This window comes from Vicugna pacos, chromosome 12 (assembly GCF_048564905.1).
Source record: "Vicugna pacos chromosome 12, VicPac4, whole genome shotgun sequence".
In the NCBI taxonomy this organism is placed as follows: domain Eukaryota; kingdom Metazoa; phylum Chordata; class Mammalia; order Artiodactyla; family Camelidae; genus Vicugna; species Vicugna pacos.
The window spans coordinates 30691654-30711301 of record NC_132998.1 but is presented as its reverse complement, the minus strand read 5'-3'; the positions used below and the strand labels follow the sequence as shown (position 1 = coordinate 30711301).

The 19648-nt window shown below is 35.5% G+C and overlaps 1 protein-coding gene across 14 annotated transcripts in view; it reads left to right on the top strand.

The window, feature by feature from the left end:
• The window catches only part of SPIC (Spi-C transcription factor), a 65265-nt gene that overhangs the window by 29960 nt on the left and 15657 nt on the right, over positions 1-19648 (top strand). For 4 of the 14 annotated variants that reach the window (XM_072973129.1, XM_072973134.1, XM_072973122.1 and 1 more), the window contains exons 2-3: positions 10904-11006; positions 17050-17407. The exons of 6 other annotated variants lie outside the window; for them this stretch is intronic. The gene's annotated coding sequence lies outside the window, so the exon portion shown is untranslated. Of the gene's footprint in view, positions 1-10714; positions 11007-13258; positions 13504-17049; positions 17408-19648 lie in introns of those variants that run through there. 4 more of the 14 variants (XM_072973132.1, XM_072973124.1, XM_072973123.1 and 1 more) reach the window with 3 other exon arrangements.

Below are 19648 nucleotides of genomic sequence, written 5' to 3'. Positions count from 1 at the left end.
TCCTATCCCTGAGGATGGAGGATGGGGCTGAAAATTCCAGGCTTCTAATAGTGGCTTAGTCTTTCTGGTGACCAGCTCCCATCCAGGAGCCATTCAAGATACCACCCGGTATCACCTTAATAAAACAAAAAATATATTCCTAGTGTCTTATCGCTTAGGAATTTACAAAGGTTTCAGGAGCTCTGTGTCAGGAATTGGGGGCAGAGATCAATAAATGTTTTCTGTTGTCTCAAGTTTTTTAAGAGAATGTCTGGTTTTAGGACATATATATTGAACTATTTAAACATAAAGGAGCATGATGTCTGTTGGTTCATTAAAAATGTACGTATAAGTAAAATGTAGATATCAAGATAAGCAAATGATTAACAATTGCTGAATCTGTACTATTCATGCAACTCTTTAAAGTTTGAAATTATTTTAAAATAGAAAGTTTTTTAAATGAAGCATTTATTGGTTGGTGCCAGGCACGGCTCTAGACAAAGGAAAGTATTTTTTTGGTAAGGATATGTACAAAATACTATCAATATAATTCATTGTTGATGAGACTGGCTGGCAGAATGCAAGGTTTGCCTTTCTTTACCATAAAGGCTTTTGATTTACTAGGCTTGGTTTTCATAGGAAAGATATGGTTTCTCCCTCCTTGGAAATTTTGAAGGAGGGAGAAAAAATGAAGTTTCTGAGTAGGGTAGTTAGACAGAGATACGAATTTTTATGTCTGTTAGCCTTATGGTAATATAAAACTTGAGAAGAAATGGAAATCCCACTTGAAACAAAGGCATTCTGGCAATAGAAATCTAAGGCTCTGGAGCCCTTGAGAATTAGAAAAAAACACCCCTTCCATTCAAATCCATTCTGCCTCAAAGCATTAACACTAAGTAAATGACTCAACAAAGACTGCAGATGCTGGTGGCTTCTCATTCTCCCCTAAAGCGTGGGGGCATGTAAGCCGCCTGATAAAACCTATAAAAACAAACAAACAATAGCATTTCCAAAGCTCCTTTTAACCAAGATCACAAGTTTCTGAGTCACCAAGAATCACTTCTAAGGACATTTCCATAGAAGACCTTTGACTGGGAGAGTGAGTTTGTGTTTAAAAGGGACACAAATGGGTTATAAATCAGAATATTGCAAAAGCAGAGATTAGCTGTGAGAAAACAAAATCACTTACATATTAGGAAAAATACTAATTGGAGCAGAAGCATTTTCCATTCCCCATGGATTTATAGTATCCAACTAGCCATCATCAATTTTGAAAGAGGATTAAAAGCTAACTTTCAAATTTCTCTTCTTCTGTTGGCATGCGTATGACTAATACAAGAAATAAGGAATAAATTATTTCATATAGGCAAGGTGTTCAGAACAATGGCAGACACATAATACATTCCCAACTAATGACAGCTTATTTTTTAAAAGAGAGAAAAATACTAGTTGAGCAGTGTTGAGATCGAGTAGTCCCATTTAAACTTGTCTGGGAACAAGCCCATTGCAAAGTGTCCTAGAGACCAAGAACTTCATCCAAAGCTGGAGAAATTCTGCCCTAGAGAGTCATGAACTTGGAACTATGGCAGCCCTTGGCTCAAATCAGTCTAACTAGAGGCAATGTTAATGCTTTGGCTCTCAAATCTGACCCTTCCGATTTTACCGGGGGAACCTAGATCTTCAGACATAAAACACAACTGGCTCTTTTGAATTTGCCCAGGATAGAACAAAGGTGAAGAAGGTCAACTCCAGAAGGACAATGTCTGGGTTTGGCCCCACCACTTCCCGGATTCATGGCCTTGAGAATCTGTGCCTTGATATCCTTCATTGCATAATGGAGTTAATGACAGTATTCAACAGAGGGTGAGGTTATTGGAAGAATTAAATGAGCTAAACACATGGAAAGTGCTTAGAACAGTGTCCATCTAGAACATTACAGGTCATCAACAAATTCTAACAAGCATTGTTATAGCTTACTTCTGCAGTGGCAGTAAACTCTTACGTTTTGTCCAGGACTGTTTTAACTCTTCAGTTTTAAAACTTAAAATCCCACATCCTTGTAAACTGACTGTACTTCAATTAAAATAAAATAAAATAATATAATAAAATAATTTTCAAAAAAATCCTGGGAAACCCTTCAGAGTCCCAAGTAAACAGGACAGCTGGTCACCCTATGTACACCAGACTAGCTTTACCAATTAACTTTGGAAGGACTACTACAAAAATCATGTTCTATGTTAGCAGTCAGTTGGTTCAAGATAGTTCTGAAGAGCATGCTGTAAGACTGCCTTTCCAATGTCCCTCCTCTCTGTGGCTTTTCCTGATTCATTCCAGGCCCTCACCCCACTTCCATGCTTAACTAAGCTCCTCAAACTCTTTTCCATGTCTATTTCTCATGCATAAGTATCTGGGCGACTTCCTCATCACCTCCCCTTGAGACTATTAAGGCCCAAAGGCCAGAAGTGTTGTCCTGTTTCTGCACATACTCAGTCAAAACTGGTGGGTTGAATGGAATTTTGCTTTCCTGGATTTGAATGGGAGGGTCAGGATTAATTTGCCTCTGCCTGATGTTTCTGTAAAGGTGAGGCTTTTTCTCTAGTAGTTAGTGCTACATGACCTTGGCCAAGTTACTTAACCCCTCTGTACTATATAATAAATAATCTCAGTGATGTTGTCATTTTACTATTACTAATATTAGGCATAGAAAAAATTGAATTTGGAAAATGGCAGAGCTGGAACTTCAACCCAAGGAATCTGTCTTCAACTTTAAGAGTCTGAGCCCTCAAACCATTTTTCTTGATTTCTTAAATTGAGAAAAAAGAAAGCAAAGACAGATGAGAAGACATACAGGAGGAAATATAATACATAAATGAGTTTGCCTCAAAGAATGAGTGAAGATACCCAAAAGCAAGGTCAATTTACAGATTCAATGTTGATTCTAGATTTTACTGCATTTGTTTTCTGAAAATCTTGATCATTTTTAAAGTGTAATAAAAATGGGGAAGGTATCACTTCTTTAATAGTTTCCTGTGTAAGGGAAGCAAAAATTCAATTCAGAGATCTGCTTTTCCCACCCACTACCAGATGTTCATAAAGACATATTAAATAAGATTTGATTTTCTACCAAAACCAAATTGGGAATTGTAGAGACAGGACAAAAGAAAAAAATTCTTTGAGACTGTTCTTTCTATCATAATTTTTTAAATATCCCAGTATATACTTATTTTCATGCTGAGTTAAGTATGTCTTTAATATAATTAATCATTTCTTTTCCTTTTATAGCTTTTGTAATTAATTTGAACAATATGTGTCTCTAGGTTTCGAGTAAACAAATATAGTCTATTTTATTTACTGACAGCAATAAAGTACTCACTGATAATGTTCCTAAGAAAATGGAACAATAAAAATGATTTCAACACATTAGTTAAAAACAAAAGAAAACAAACAAACAAAACAGCAAGGGGAAAAAACCCACATCCTATTTGCACACCCTACATTCTTCTAACAGGTATGACGCTGGTTTGTTTGCTAGTATTAGCTTCTGTTTTCACAAATGTACTTCGTTTGTAGAAGCCCTTCTCTTTGTGTTACCACAGTAATTTGTGTTTTTCAAAGAATTTGCCTGTTTCCATGTAAATTTTAAATTATCGACACAGAGTTGTTCATTATATCTTGACTGCTATTGGTTTTAGAAATCAGCTTTATCAAAGTATAGTTTACATAGTAAAATTCACCATTTTTAAGTGCATGATGCGTTTTGACAAGTGTATACAGTTATGTAACCATCACCATAATCACAATTTAGAACATTTCCACCCCTCCCCCAAAATTTTCCTTGTACTCCTTTGCAGCTAATCCCTTCTCCCAGTTCTCAACCCTAGACAACTATTGATCTGCTCTCTGACACCATTGTTTCACCTGTTCTGGATTTTCATATAAATTGAATCTTACAGTATGTAGTCTTTTGTGTCTGGATTCTTTCACTTAACATAACACTTTTGAGATTTATCCATGTTGAATGGGTGTGTATCAATAATTTGTTCCTTTTCTCCTGAGTAAAATTGTATGGCTATATGACAATTTGTTTATTCATTCATGAGTTGATAGAAGTTTGGGTTATTTCCAATTTAAGGCTATTATGAATAAAGCTGGAATGATCATTTTCATACAAGTGTTTGAACATGTTATCATTTGTTTTCATTTCTCTTGGGCAGATATCTAGGAGTAGAATGGCTGGGTCATAATGGTAGGTGCATATTCAACTTTATAAAAAATTAACAGACTATTTTCCAAATGGCTATACCATTTTATATTTCCATCAGCAATGCAGGAAAGTTCTAATTGCTTCAGATCCTTGCTAACACTTGGTAATTATCAATCTGTTTAATTATAGCCATTCTGGTATATGTGTAGATATAGCTCATTGTGGTTTTTAATTTGCATTTCCTTAATGATATTAAGCATCTTTTCAGGTGTTTATAATATATATATATTAGTGAGATATTTGTTTAAATATTTTGTCCCCTTTTTAAACTTGAGTTTTAGTCTTATTGAGTTCTAGAGTTTTTTTTTTTTTATGTTATGTTATGGACCAAAGTCCTTTATCAGAAATAAGTTTTTCATAAGTCGCAGTTTGTGGCTTGGCTTTAATTTTCTTTACAGGACTGTTTGAAGGGCCAAGGTTTAAATTTTGATAAAGTTCAATTTATCAGTTCTTATTCATTTAGGCTTTGTGTGTTTTGTGTTCTATTTTAGAAATTTTAGCTTAGCACAAAAGCATAAAATTTTTACCTTATGCTTTCTTCTTGAAGTTTTATAGTTTTACTGCTACTATAAATCTTTGAATCATTTCAAGTAAAATTTTATATGTTATAAGGTAAACGTCAGGGTTCATTTTTTCCCCCATCTAGATATCAAATTATTCTAGCTTTATTTTTTTTTAAAACAATCAACATACACATGTAAATCTATTTTTGGACTCTTTATTCTGTTCCATTGATTTATATGTCTATTCTTATGCCAATATCACACTATGATATTGATTACTATAGCTTTATGCTAAGTCTCCAACATTGTTCTTTCTTCTTTTGAAAAATTGTTTTCATTTAGATTTTTTGGACTTTTATATAAATTTTATAATAAGTTTATCAATTTCTACAGATCACATGCTGACATTTTGATTAACATTGTCTAGAATCTATGATAAAATTTGAGAGGATTTTACATCTTAACATTGAGTCTTCTAACCCATAACTATTGTGTAACTCTCCACTGATTTGGGTTCTCTTTAATTTCTCTCAACAATACTTTCAGTATTCAAGTCTTACACATTTATCCCTAAGTATTTTATGTTTTTAAAATGCTATTTTACAATGGGATCCAATTAAACTTGTAAGCTTTTGCACAGCAAAGGAAACCATCAACAAAACAAAAAGGCAACCTACAGAATGAGAGAAAATATTTGCAAATGATGCAACAGACAGGGTTTAATTTCCAGAATATACAAACAGCTCATACAACTCAATAACAACAACAAAAAATAACCCAATCCAAAAATGGGCAGGAGATGTAAACAGACATTTGTCCAATGAAGACATACAAATGTCCAATAGGCACATGAAAGATGCTCAATATGCTAATTATTAGAGAAATGCAAATCGAAACTACAATGAGGTATCACCTCACACTGGCAAGAATGGCTATCATTAAAAAGTCCACAAAAGATAAATGCTGGAGAAGGTGTGGAGAAAAGGAACTCTTCCACACTCTTGGTGGAAATGTAATTTGGTGCAGCCACTGTGGAAAAAAAAGTATAGAGATTCCTTTAAAAACTAAAAACAGAGTTACCATATTATCCAGCAATTCTACTCCTGGGCATATATCCTAAGAAAACTCTAATTTGAAAAGATACATGCACCTCAGTGTTCATAGCAGCATTATTTACAATAGTCAAGATAGGGAAAAAACCTAAATGTCCATCGACAGGTAAGTGGGTAAAGAAGTTGTGATACGTATATACACATATACACAATGGAATAATACTCAGCCATAAAAAAGAATGAAATAATGTCATTTGCAGCAACATGGATGGACCTAGAGATTATCATACTAAGTGAAGTAAGTCAGACAGAGAAAGACAAATATTATATGATATCATTTATGTGTGAAGTCTAAAAAAATGACACAAATGAACTTATTTACAAAGCAGAGATAGACTCACAGACATAGAAAACAAACTTACGGTTTCCAGGGGGAAAGGGGTGGGGGAGGGATAAATTGGGAGTTTGAGATTAGTAGATGCAAACTACTATATATAAAAGAGATAAAAAAAAGATAAACAACAAGGTCCTACTATATTTAATATCTTGTAATAAACCATAATGGAAAGACTCTGAAAAAGAATATATGTATATATACATATATAACTGAATCACAATGCTGTACACTAGAAACTAACACAACATTGTAAATCAACTATACTTCAATTTTTAAAATGCTATTATAAATAATACTGTTTTTAAATTTTGATGTCCAACTATTTCTTGATACAATTGATTTTTGTATAGAATCTTATATTCTGCAAACTTGCGAAATTTATTTACTAGTACTAGCAGCTTTCTTGGTGGATTTCTTAGGATTGTATAAATAGCTAATTATATCATCTTCAACTTAAAGAAACAATTTTACTTCTTCCTTTTCAGGCTGTATACTTTTCATTCTTCTTTCTTGCCTTATTACCTTGGTTAGGACCTCCAGTACAGTATTAAATAGAGCTATACACTGGAAATGGGTACATTTTATTGAATGTAAATTATTATATATGTTAAAGTAACTGAACAAGGAGACTATTATACTGAGGTGGCTCTAATGACTTGGTAGCTTACATAAGCAAACCAAAACCTAAGCCAGAATAAATTGAGAATGCGCTTATATCCCAGAAGTTAAGATTTAAGACCGACCAATCACGAACAGCCAACTAGGTCTTCCCAAATAAAGCAACTGCTTAAGTTATAACCAGATAATTTCCTTGCTTTGCTTTATTGTCTGCTCTACAAGAACCTTTCTTCTAGCTTCTGTCAGCAGAGTGCTCCTATTTTGTAACCAGTTTTGGTTTGGTGTTGCCTGATTCAAATTGATATTTGCTCAAATAACTTCTTGTAAATTTTGATGTGCTTCAGTTTATCTTTTAATGTTTCTTAATAACACTAATTTTTTAATTGAACTGAATAGAATACAAAAGTAAAAAGTTAAACAGGCCCTTTTTTGGTGTGATGGGCATTGAATCACAGGTGCAAAAGAATTGGATTGAGCTGAGAAAATAATAAAAGAAATGGAAAGAATGATAGCCAAAATTAAGAAAGAAGTTATTGGGAAGTGTGAAAATGATTGAAAAAAATAAAAGCGAAAATACTGAAGGTTTTCAAAAGTATAATGGTGGAACAGGAGGAAGCATAATGTGAAAAATATTAAGGTAATATTTAACTTGTGAAAAACTTTAGGAAATGTATGAAGAAGCTCTCTGTAATGGGGATAGAGCAATAAATAAGGAGAAATTATTTTAAAAATGGTTAAAAAAACCCAATTTCTTATTAATACAGGTCAGTTATTATGGTTTTAGAAACTTGTCAATATCTTGGGTTTTTTTTTAAATATTGTTTCTACAATTTAATCTCTAAGTGTGTATCTCCCCAATATTTAGTTTAATGTATAGAGTAAATTCTGACTTTTGGTTTCTAAACCACACTGGCACATGACTCCCCCAACCCCTTTCTGGTAATATATTTCTAGTCTACAACATGTGGAAGCAAAAATAAATAGAACTTCCTTGAACTATGAACTAAGACTAATAGCAAGCCTAGTTGCTATATTACAGGTCCCAACTTCTAATTACTTAACAATACATTTTCTTTTTTATGTTTAATTAACCAGGTTTTGCTGTATAGAGACAGAAATAAAAGGGCAAATAAGCCCTTTCTTGCTTTTCCTTTTTATAACTCTAAAAACACCTGATAATCATTTGCTTTTTTTAATCAGTTACTCAGTTTTCTAAAGTTAAAAAAAATCGTTTAAAGATAAAATTGCTTGCCAAGTGTATTTTCTTCTCATTTTCTCCTAATTATCAAAAAAACCACAACTTTTTGAAGCCCCATTTAAATCACCCCTATTTCCTTCTCTGTGACATTATACCAAGTGAAGAGGGAGAAAACCAACACTTGTTCAATATGAGAAAACAAACCAATAGGTAACCATTATTCAAATCCCCATAGCTAGGACATGTTGAAGGATTTCTCAAGCTTATGCTCACACGCTACTCTCTGCTGCTTCACAAGGCTTTCAATGTTTAACCTTTCTAATTCATTTTCAATTCTACTGACGCTCAGACTTTTTCTGCTAGATTTTAACTTCTGTCAACTTAACTTTTTTTTTCTTCTTTTAATGGAGGTACTGGGGATTGAACCCAGGACCTCATGCATGCTAAGCAGGCACTCTATTGCTGAGCTGCACCCACCTAAACTCTTTAAAAGAGCTAAGCTCTTCTAGAGTCTGAACACTAGACTTGGGAATAGAGTTAATTCTGTTAAAAAATATAACTTTTAAAGGCCACAAACAGCCAGTTTTTAAAGGTAGACTTAAAGGTTTTTGTTTTTCTTTTGTTTCGTCAACATCTAAGAGGGTTTATTCTATTAAGACTAAGTGTGAATGAAATATTTGTACCTGTTTCCACAGTAACTTTTATTCCTAATTGTGAAAAATGTCTTCATTTTTCAGGTCAGGTAAGGAAACTATATTAAACATGTTATATGATAAAATGCCAGCCTATAATTTAAAAGAGGTTATAAAATAGAGAAGACATAAATGTATATATTGAGTTCTTATTTGGAGTTATTGCATGATTCAGTTCTTGAATTTCTATTTGATTTTTCTTCAAATCTGTCTTGCCCTCAACCTCTCCTATTAACAAAAATAATAATTTCCGATTCTCTGCTGAGATTTTCAATCTTGTGCTTTACCTCCTTAAATACTATGAAATATAATTATTTTAAAGCCTGTGGCTGACAACCCCAATGTCAGAACCCTGGCATGACTAAGTCTATTTTCTGTTGTTACTACTGGTTCTCCTTCAAGTAGCCTAATCTCTTTATGTGCCTAATGATTTTGCTGGTAGGCGTTGTATTTGAAACATAGAAGTAACCTGAGGCCATGGTGTTATCTTCTACCCAAAAGTGCCTCAGAGCATTAGCAACTGGGATTCCCTAAATCCAATTTCAAGGATTAAAACGATAGCCTCAAAACCAGGCTAAAATTCCTAGCAGGGCAATTCTACTTCTCGCTTTGACTTGATCCTAGTGTAGGGGCTTGCATGTTCCCAACCCGAAACTAGAGGGAAAATTTAGATGCTCCCTCTGCCGAGAGCAAGCCACTCTGGATGTTTAATGGCATCAGAAGAGATAGAAACAAGTGGGCATCCTGAGTAGGTGCCCGATTTTGTACATACTCAATCGATGTCCCTGAAATAGTAATTTGACATTTAAAGTACTGAAAAGTACTGAGTACAGGAAAGGTGGAATAAAGATCACTTCTTCAGTGTCCTCAAGCAACCAATATAATCCTGAAATTAATTGGAACTCTCCCTCCTAAGAAATTCTGGGTCCCAACCTGTCTTTCAGCCCTTGACCTGCTGTCTCATTGGCTGCTGAGTGGTTCACTTCCTCACGCGTTCCAGTCTTTACACAAACGCTGCCATCTTAATGTGGCATGGCTGATGACCCTATTTAAAAGGGGAACCTCTCCCTTTCCTGTTTCTCCTTACCCTACTTGGCTTTCTTTTTTTTCATAAACTACTCATTGTCCACTGTGCTGTGTAATTTACTTTATTGATCATGCTCATACTTATTATGTCTCCCCTGAAGAAATGCTGCAAAGACAGGAATCTTTGCTTTTTTCACTGATAAATCCTAGCATCCAGAATAGCATCTATTTGAAGCAGCCACTCTGAGACCTTCATGGATACAACAGGGAGTGTCTCAGAGGTCTCACCTCTCACTTCTAACCCACTGTTTATCAAACATTTTTTCCCAACTACTTACAGCCCTGTCCTTGAGGACCAACAGCTTCTGGGAGGAACAACTCAGAAATAAACACAATCTGAAACACACTAGGTGTTTACTAGCAAGTGTGCAAAGAAAATGTGTCTACATTTGAGTAGAATTTCTACACAGATATTTTTCAGTGATTGGAATGCAGGAAAGGGCAGACATTTCAGACACACCTGAAGTCTTTTTACTCATGAAGTTTCTTGTTAAAGAATCACTGAGGTGCATGATTTCTATACACACTGCTCCACATTTACAAAGCCAACAGCGCATCCAGGTATCTGGTGACCTGTACTCACGTGACATGGTTGGGGAACAGGAGATAAATAAAGGATCTTGCTGAAAACCAGCCAATCAAACAAGAAACCCAAACCATTTCCTGTACCTCTGTACGTTTGTGGTAATATTTCAGATTTAGAAATTGTAGGTGATTGTTCCTGGATCCTGCCTGTCTGACCCACCCTTAGTTTGGCCATACACCTCACAATAAGGATGGTCTTAGAGATTTCTAATGTATTCTAAACCTCATGGGCTACCACGCCCTGCATCTGTCTCCACAATAGAGATGATTTTGCCCAGAAGCGGATTACCTCTCCTTCAGAATACTTCTGGATAGTTCTAGATTAGGCTTGTTCCTCTTTCAGGAGACTTTGAGTTTGGTTTTACTCTTCTTGCTATTTCATCCAATGGGGACAACACCATCTTTTCCCTTTCTAAGTTCCTGGAGACTCTCACTTGGACCTCTCCTGATAGCGATCCTCTCAAACCCATGCACAGTAGCACCCAGTACTGTAAATCTGACAACTGAATCTTAACTTACTCTTTTACAGACACCATGGGAATTCACACCATGAAAGCAAAAGGAAAATATTCGAGCTCTTTGGTTTCTCATCAAACAAAGTAAGATGACTTACCAAATATATTTAAAAACAGGTGGGTCTGCTTTTCTATTTTTCCAAAGTAGCATGCCAAGAAACACGAATCTAGAGAGTTCATATGTGACCTACAGTGTTATCTGATGGCAAAATTATTCCCATTTGAGTGGAGGGCTTCAAACAAGAAATAACATTAGGAATTGATTGGAGGCCAAGATGAGGAGGACAGAACTGGTTTTCTAAACAACATACATCTCTATTATTGTTATATTTCTTTATTTCTGTGATAAATTTACATAGATTATATTTAAATAATGCAGGAATTTTAATGGAATGAAAAGTATAATTTTATAACACTAGAGTTTATATAATTAGAGTTTTCATTGTGGAAAGTAAAATTGTTTCCTTAGAGTTTTCTGTTTTGGAATGCCACTTGCTTTGTTAGATAACCTTCTTGTAATCCCTGTTCCTTTTGTCTGTTGCTTTTTTACTATGTTATTTGAAACACATAAAGGATATGTATGTTTTCATTTAAATGAAATGAACACCTGTAAACCCATCTCTTGAACCAAAAATTAAAACATTTTGTTTATTTGTTTATTTTTATTAAAGTACAATTACAATGTGTCAATTTCTGGTGTACAGCACAATGTCCCAGTCTTGTATATAAATACATATATTTTTTTCCATATAAAACATTTAAAATAAGTTACGTGCTACTCCTTAGACCATCTCCCTGCTTCCCAAGAGTATTAACTGCCCAGTACTTTGTGTTTATTATTCACTTGGTTTGCACACATACACACACCGTAGAAAGACAGATAGATGGATAGAAAGAAAAGCTGATTAAAAATACATTGTTTAATTGTTCATTTTTGAACCCTATAAAAATCCTGCCATATTTGAAGTGATTTTCTGAGTTGTACTTTTTCCACTGAACTTTGTGTTCAAGATTCTTCCAGGTTACTGCATTTAGCTGTAGTTTATTCATTTTCACTCTTCCATTACTTGAACATACTACAACCGATTTATTCATTCTCTTCTCAGTGTGTGTATATGTATATGTATATATCTATGCATTTATCTAGCCTTATGTGTGTATGTACATAACACATATATATAGATATAGGGAGAGAGAGGGAGGAGTTGTTTGCAGATCTTTTCCATTATGGCTGCTAACATCACCTGTCTACATATATCCTGGCATTCATGTACAAACGTATCTCTTGTGTGTACTCCTGAGAATAGATTTGTGGGCTGAGCTTTACTGATAAGTAGTTATTTTCCTAAATGGTTGTCCCAATTTAGACTTCTACGAGTAATGTGAAGAATTGCCACTGATTCACATCTCCATTTAGTTGGTATTGTCAGACTTACTAATTTTTGTTAATCTCAACCACAGCATTAAAAGCAGAGGCAAACCAATAGATAAACAAGATTATACTGTATAGCACAGGGAAATATATACAAGATCTTGTGGTAGCTCACAGCGAAAAAAAAAATGTGACAATGAATATATGTATGTTCATGTATAATTGAAAAATTGTGCTCTACGCTGGAATTTGACACAACATTGTAAAATGACTATTACTCAATAAAATAGAGTTAAAAAAAAAAACAGAGGCAAACCTTCTGTCAAAGTTAATGGGTTTGTTGTTTCCAAATGGAAAGTTCTGCAACATCCGGCCATGAGAAATTGATTGTCCATATGGCAACTCCTGATTATTCCCACTTCACCAGTTTGGAAGCTGTGTCATAGTTCCTGCTACTCTTCCCTGTGGTAATTAGGCTTATTTATTTATTTATTATTAGTTTTTTATTTTATTTTATTTTATTTTAATGGAGGTACTGGGGATTGAACCCAGGACCTCATGCATGCTAAGCATGTGCTCTACCACTTAGCTCTACCCTCCCTCCCCCCACTGTTCCTCTTATTGGCAGCCATCTTATTTGGTATACAGCATAATGTAAACCATTTAATACTTCAAAGTGATCTCAGCTATATCCATTCAGGGCATTAGACTCTCATGAGATTTTGTTAACACATACACTTTTTTTTCTTCCTTTATTTTCAAATAGATTCTTTTTAAAAAACCCACAATAAAAATTTGACATGGAAAAGCAGTAATGAGAATGCTTTTCTTGTGTGTGTTTTTAAAAATGTTTTTCTTAGTAAAAATCAACCTAATTTTAGAAATTAAAACTATCTAAATCTTTTTTTGTCCTCCCTTTAGCATGTTGGTATCTGCCAATGTTTTCTAGAGATGACATCTGAAAAGCTGAACTAAGAATGAGGAGATCCCAATTCTAAACCTAACACTCACTCACTGAGTGTCCTCTGATCTCCTGGGCAACAGTGTCCTCACCAGCAAAATGCGGATAACATTTGCCCCGCCAGTCTCATGGACTATTAATGTGAGAGTTAAATGATACAGTGCACTCATATATTCATCCAACCTCCACTAAAGTCCTATGTTGGATTATAGTGTTTTACCACCTGCTTTGAGAAAGCAAAAGACATGTGAGAATTGCTTCCCCCATCCCCCACCTCCCAGGTATATTATTTAATATATATATCTATATATATATATTTTTTTGGAGCTCAGAGTATCCCCTTCCCTTTATGTCCCACTTTGCTTATCAGTTCCCTACCAGTCAACTTCTGTAAGTGTGGGCTATTGCTTCTGCATAATGAAAGACATTATTGCCTTGCTAATCAATTTTGTTAAAACATAGGAAATTGCCACTCACAAAGTGCTAGGGAAAAAAATCCCTAGCCAAAAGGACCTGGAGATGAAGCAGAATCAATGACAAGCCTGTCTTCTTAGTGAACTAGAGAGAGAAAACAGGCATGATGACCCCAGTAAGAGGAGAGAGGAGTCATTTTTCTTCCCTTTCCCAGGCCAGTGAAAGGTTTGGAAACTTCTGAGGCCAGAAGGGCTGAAGTGAGAGGCATGCTTGCTCTTCAGGTTCAAGATAAAGATGTATAAACATTTCACTATGGGCTAGCTCAGCTCTCCCTGCCTAGAATGCAGTCAGGTACATCAGTAGGTTGTCAGAACGTAGCTGTTTTAGGACTAGAGAGAGCATCTGTCATGGTTCTGAACACAAGACTAACAAACCACCACCCCTTCAGCACTTCCACAGAAACCAGGAGAATAAACTTGTTGTCTCCTGCATTGCTGTGGGGCTGGGTGGTTTTTCACTAGTCATGTGTCAGAGGAATTTCCTCTGTTGATATGAACACCAGTGGAAACTGTTTCAGTAATTACAGTAATACACAGAGCCTATGGAGAATATTTATGCAACCTAGTTATTGGGAAGGGACACCAGATATGGCAACAAAGACCTGGGTTTGAGTTCTGGCTCTGCCACTTGCCAGCTAGACTGCAGGTCCCAGGTGTGGTAAAATAGGAGCAGTTTTGGTGATGAATAGCTACCGTAGGGTATGCTTGCTACTCTTTTCCTGTGCTATCTCAGTGAAACCTCTCAGGAGCCCTTTGACATAAAGCCATTATCCAATTCTCATTCTCATTCTCATTCTTAGTCTTACTCCATAGATAAGGAAGCAAAGTCTGGTTGAATGGTTAAAAGCCTTTGGTTGGAGTCAGGTAGAACTGGTTTGAAAACCTTCACGTCTATCACTCACTGGCTCTGTGAGCTTAAGTAAATCACTTCACTTCCCTGAGCCTCTGTTACTTCATCTGTAATGCAGGGATAATTATAAAGCAGGACCTAACATTTTCAACATTTATTAAATGTTCAGACTGTCCAAAGTACATGATACGAGTTCACTCAGATTTTCACAATAACTCTATGTGGTAAGTAAAATCGTTATCCACACTTTATAGAGGAAACTGGGAGGTTAAATAACTTATCCAAGTTTACACAAATAGGTGATAAGAGCCACAGTTGGAACTCAGGGATAGTAATAGTACCTCAGGGCATTAATGTGAGGGTTAAATAATCTATTATGATAACAGATGTACAGGTAAATATATGACAAAACTAGCACTAAGGATGAGAGGAGATGTAAATGGGAACATACTGTGATAAGGCTCATATTATACATGATGTGGTTTAATAGTGACTCAAGGTAGACTTGATAAATTAAGGATGCATATTATAACCTCTGGAGAAAGCACTAAAAATAAATTACAGAAGTGTATCATATCATGAAATTATAAAACATTAATAGAGGAAATATAAGAAAATAATAAAATACTTATTTAATCCAAAATAAAGCAGGGAAGGAAGAACAAAGGAGTAAAAAATAAATAGAACAGCAGGGAGGGTATAGCTCAATGACAGAGTGCATGCTTAGCTCCTAGGTTTAATCCCCAGTACCTCAATTAAAAAATAAAACAAATAAATAAGCCTAATTACCCCCCCTTAAAAAAACCCACAAAAATTAAAAAATAAATAAAAAGAACAAATAGAAAACAAATGGCAAGATGGTAGACTTAAGCCTAACTATATCAGTAATTACTAAATTGGACTAAACATCAAAAAGGCAGACATCATCAAACTAGGTAAAAAAGCAATACCCAGCTACATGCCATTTTAAAAAGACATATTTCATTTATTTTTTATTATATACTTTATTTTTAAAATTATTATTATTATTATTTTTAATGGTGGTACTAGGGATTGAACTCAGGACCTCATGCATGCTAAGTATGAGTTTTAACAACGAGCTGTACCTACCCCCCTAAAAGAGGCATACTTTAAGTATAAAGTATATACACAGAAAAATTGAACATGTTGAAAGTAAAAAGAATAAAAAATCTAGTGTTAATACCAAAGTAGACTTCAGGGATTACTAGAAAGGATTTCCAGAGAGAAAGACAGAAATATTATAATGATAAAAGGCTCAATTCATCAGGAACACTTAACAGTCCTGAATGAGTATACATCTAATAAAAGAACTTCAAAATACATGAAAGCAAAAATTAACAATTAAATGGAGAAATAGACAAATCCACAATTATAGTTTGACATTCCTCTAATCTCTGTAATCTTTGTAACTGATAGAAAATGCAGAGAAAAACTCAGTAAGGATATGGAACAACATTATCAGCCAACTTGATCTAATTGACATTTATCCAACACTGCATACAATAACTGCAAAATACCATCCTTTCAAGTGCAAATAGAACAGTCATCATGATAGGCCCTATGATGGGTCACAAAACAAGTCTCAATACAGTTTGAAGAATAATCTAGTGCAAGTAATTAATAAAATGAGGGAAAGTGTTAGCTCTGTCTCATAATCTATGGTTCTATGAATTCTATTCAGACATAAGAAGTTTTCTAGCACCTTCTTCCCAGTCTAGCAATATTATTATTAGGTTTTTATTAGGTTGCTTATTAGGTTTTCCAAGATCTTACTAAGATTAAGACCCAGTTCTTTAATCTCCTGAAGAATTGAATTATTTAAATAGAAACTGCAAAGAATGAGAAGAGCACGAACTTAGTCTCCCTTTTCCTGGGTTCTGAAGCTCTCTATTCTCAGAAAATTGCAGTTTTCCACCTGAAGTTTGGCACTATGTGATTTAGACTCCAGCACATCTGTTGCTTATGATTTTTTAAAAAAAAAACTCAGTTGCCACTGAGGACAATGAACTTCTGCAAAAGAGAATCTGTCAATTAGAGATGTTCTCTTTAGAGCCCTAGTTACTCAGCTCAGTTCTAGAGCTAAGGGAAACTTTGTCTACCCGCAAAAAGGTGTCTGTGTGTTTGTGTTCAGTACAAATGTCTCAAGAAGCAGTAGTTGGATAAGAAGGCTTTGAAAATACAATATAGCTCCTAAACTAGGTTCTGTTGGCCTTATTGGGCGGATTTGCTTGAAAATGTTGTGCTAATGGCATTTTCTTGGGGAGAGAGCTCACAGCTTTCCTTCATCAGTTTCTCAAGGAATAGGAGCCTTAACCTCTAGAATGCTAAAAGGACAATGTATCATTTGTTTTAAGTCACTGAAAGCATTTTCATGTCTTAGCTTTACAAAAGACTCAAAACTGCATTTCTGTTTTCTCACGTGTAATATAGAATTGTGCCCCAAACATCTATGTGCTCATTGATTTCACTCAACTTTTTTTCAGTCTGTTTATTTACATCTTGTGGAATAAAACTCCGGGGACACCAGCTGGGAAAACGCTGGCTTAGAAAATTGACATGTTTTTCCATTCATTTCAAATACATCCCAAGCCTGTACTACTGTAAGAATCCGCTGGGTCTGTGGAGACTGCCATCAGGAATGAGGACTCCGGCCTAATGGAACGTAATGTGCAGACACAGGGCTCCAGCATGACGGTTGAGAGCATGTGCATGAAGTCAGTTGGGCCCAAATCTGGACCCAGCTCAGCCCATCTCTCAGTAGCAATTGGATCTTAGAAAAAAGCCATGAAATGTCTTTGAGCCTCAGTTTAGATCCCTCATCTGTGAAATGGAGCTAAGCAGGTAATTACTATTATACGTGACTTTTTTAGATTCTTTTTGGAAAACAAAAATTTTTTTTGGCTTAATGTGTGATTTGATCTGGATTCTCCCTCCTTCCTCTCTAACTTTGCTTCTTGGCCCCCAAGTTCATTTTGCTCCAGATCCACTGGCTTTCTTTTCTGTACCTTGAGTAAAGCAAACTTATTTCTATCTAAGGCTCTTGGCATCTGTTATTTCCTCTACCAGGAGGTACTTCACTGGATTGCTACTTTTCTTTTGCTCATGCTTTCTTTTCTTTTCTTTTTTTTAATTTAATTTTAAAAAAACGAATTATAGTTGATTAACAATGTTGTGTTAGTTTCACGTTTACAGCAAAGTGATTCAGATATATAAATATATTATTTTTCAGATTCCTTTCCATTATGGGTTATTACAAGATATTGAATATAGTTCCCCAAGTCCTTGTTTATCTCCTCACTCTTTCTTATCCTTGGATTTAGCTCACACACATTCCCTTAGCATTTTCGTGACCATTCACTACCATATATACTCACTATCACCTTTCTGTTACTGTTTTCTCAGTACTTACTGTTATTTAATACTTGTCTAGTTTTCTTTAAAAAAAATTTTTCTCCTCATCTGAACTTGTTGAAGGCTGTGGTCCCTGGACTCAGGACAGTGTCCAGCAGGGGAAAGAGCTCAGTAATATATATTTGTTGAATAAATGAACAAAGTGAAATAAAGTGGTGCGAAAAGAGTGTAGACAAGGCGATGGGAGATATTAAAAACTCATCAACATTAGCAGTTTGGTTTTATATACTCTTGTTATTTATGGAGTCAGATGCGCTACGAGGTTGGCCTATACTCTTGTTATTTATAACATCTACATTTCAGAAGAGGAGATTCGTGTTTACATTTGCATAACAAACTTGGTCAAGAAAGTAATTGGTCTAGAACAATAGTCCCATATCAGAGGTGAGCCCAGATTCCAACAATGCAAAACAGAATTTCTCTTTCCCCACCCACAAGGTTTACCAAAAATTCTTAAGTGGTTTTCCCCCTGGCTAAATGTGACATCTATTAAAATGACAGAAGGTTACAGTTACTTAAGGGTGATGCAGACACATCCTTTGGAAGGGAAAGTTATTTCCACCTGGAGTTTACGCGGATGCTGGATTGGCCTCTGATGGATAGGTAAGATAAAATGAGTAAATGGTCAGATGGATGGACTGGGAGGGATGCGTGTAGGTGGGGAGGGGGTTACCCCGCAATTTCCGTCAGAGCCACCAAAAACCACCCCAAATAAACCTTCAAGCTAAGTAAGAGAACTGGGCCTGCTTTGCAAATACAGCAGCTTTAACCATGTCCAATCAGATCCCACCCATATGCCTCTCCTAGCCACTTTGGGGCTGGGCTGTTAACTGGATCTAGGTGTAGAGAGAAGACCATAGCCTGGACTCCATTTCCTCTTCTTAAATGAATGGTGGTAAATAAGGTTAAGGCTGGAATCAAGAGCCTCAAATGCCAGGGCAAGAGCCTGCACCATTAAGATCTCTAGAGCGATCAGTAAATGACCTCATGAGTAATGTGGTTAGAGAGGAAAGAGACCAATGTGAGGAGGCCAGAGACAAGGCTGTTAATTGTCCAGGCAAAAAAGGCAACATGGGCTCCAGAATCACAGGAGAATAAATACGAACAATTTTAAAGAAAAGAAAAAAGAAAGATGGGACAAGAGTCATACAGGTCAGAGGAGTCCAGTAGAGCTGTGCGGACCGGAGGCGCAGCAGCATGTTGCGCGAGGGTTTCAAGGGGTTCGTTCTAATGCTTTTGGCCCATAGGATACAAATATTCTGTGCCTCTTCAAAATAATAGTCCCTTGTGTCTACTGGCCATATCATGAAATAGAAATAATGAAGGCACTGTATCTTTTAAAAAAAATCCCCTTTTGTAGCACTTCCTTAAAAACAGCCACTTAATGCAACTCTGCCAGTGAGTTCTTGACAGTTCTTTCTTAACGATTCTGATGTTAATGAAACAACTTGCTAAAGGGTTGAAGTGTCTTCCTGGTAAGTGTTTAGCTTATGTTTTTCAAAATTCCTTGTAGTAACTGTTAATTTTCTTCTTTGGCCTAATGAGTGTTTCTCACTGACGGCCTATTCTGATACTAAAAATTAAGCAATTAAAGTGATCGATAATGTTTTCAAGCTTTTTCCTTCCCTTTGGGTTTGCTACTTTCAAGAGTCATGATGGTTTGGGGGATAT